This window comes from Odontomachus brunneus, unplaced genomic scaffold (genome assembly GCF_010583005.1).
Source record: "Odontomachus brunneus isolate Ranch 3 - 2012 unplaced genomic scaffold, Obru_v1 Obru_scaffold_238, whole genome shotgun sequence".
NCBI classification, from domain to species: domain Eukaryota; kingdom Metazoa; phylum Arthropoda; class Insecta; order Hymenoptera; family Formicidae; genus Odontomachus; species Odontomachus brunneus.
The window spans coordinates 76,006-77,705 of NW_022639688.1; positions in this window are offsets into that span (position 1 = coordinate 76,006).

Consider the following 1,700-nt stretch of genomic DNA (forward strand, 5'->3'; position numbering starts at 1 on the left):
CGCACACATCATTAACGACGCGCCAGAAGCTCCGAGAGCTTGGATGGGAGGTTCTATTGCACCCGCCGTATAGTCCAGACTTGGCACCAAGCGATTATCACCTTTTCAAGCTTTTGCAAAATTTTCTTGATGGTACAAAACTGGCCTCAAGAGAGGCTTGTGAAAATGAGCTGGTCAAGTTTTTTACCAATAGGGACTTCTTCAATCGCGGAATTATGAAATTGCCTTCAAAATGGACAAAAGTTATCGAACAAAACGGCGCATATTTGATCAAAATCGGATAATCCTAACTATGTTAATTTCATCGTCGAAATAAAGCGAAAAAACGCTCAGAACTTTTTACTTCACCTAATATAAGGTCTATGGTGACGCGTCACCGTGTACGAGTCACATAGTATACGGACGGTCAATGTACACGCACCGGCGTTAATGCCATCCGTATATCCGTGTAACTCGCACACAATGACGCGTCACTCACACACTGCTGCCTGTAGGTCAAGCATGAGCAGCACAGTGGGACGAAGGGGCTAACGGTATACGATCGTCGGACGTTTAGAGAGGAAATAGTGGTGGGAGTCGCGGCGATCTTCCATCCTCTATCGCAGACGTAAGAGCGAGAGAAATGACATTATAAGACATCGTGGACAGAAATGCCGTCCTAAAATACATGTGACGCACTTAAGAAAACGCTCGACTCACACTGTCTATACGTGAGCAATACGCGGTGTCCCAACAACTGTTTCGCTCGCTCGAACATCCATGAATTTTTTTCTTGTTTGCAAGGAAATTACTGTAATGTAAAAGGAGATGTTGGGAAAAAGTTTTCAGGAAACTTCGACAAGTACTTTTTAATAGCTGCTCTTGAAAAAAAAATATTAGATTTATTTCAATATAGAATCTTAAATTAATATAGAATACTTCAACAATACAGCGCTTGTATAGGTTGTCGAAGTAATGTATTTTTAATTTTAGTGTTGCATAAACACCACGGAGGAAAGCTTGTATTCCCCCCTATAAGGACCCCCCTCCAAATGGGAAGAACGAAGAGGTCGGGGTCACAATGGTGGAGGTGGACAGGGCCGTCAGGAAGCTCAGCGCCAAAAAGAGGGCCCTGACGGCATCCCAGGCACAGTGTGGGCCTTGGCGATAAAGCTGGAGGAGGTGAAGAGCCGTATGATAAAGCTCTTCACCTCCTACTTGAGGACCGGGGTGTTCTCCAGCCCCTGGAAGAGGGCCAACTTGGTCCTCATCAAGAAGGCGGGCAAGGCGGAGGACAGCCCTTCCGCATATAAGCCCATATTTTCCCGCCTGTTGGACGAGGCGGGCAAATTGTTCGAAAGGATAATACACGCCCGCCTCATCCGGCACCTGTCCCGGAGTAGTCCCAAGCTCAGCGATGAGCAGTACGGCTTCCGGGAGGGACGGTCGAGTGTGGACGCGATCCTGCGCGTTCGGTCCCTCTCGGAGGCCGTGGTGAGGGGAGGGGGGGTTGTGTTGGTGGTGTCCTTGGACATCACCAACGCCTTCAACTCCCTCCCCTAGGACCAGGTGGAGACAGGCTTGGCCCATTGCAGGGTCGCCTCCCACCTGGTCTCAGGGATTACTTCCGGGACAGAAGACTGGAGTTCTGCAACAAAGCGGAACTCCAGTGCGGAAGGGCGGTGTTCCTCAGGAGTCCGTGCTAGGACCCCCCCCCCCCC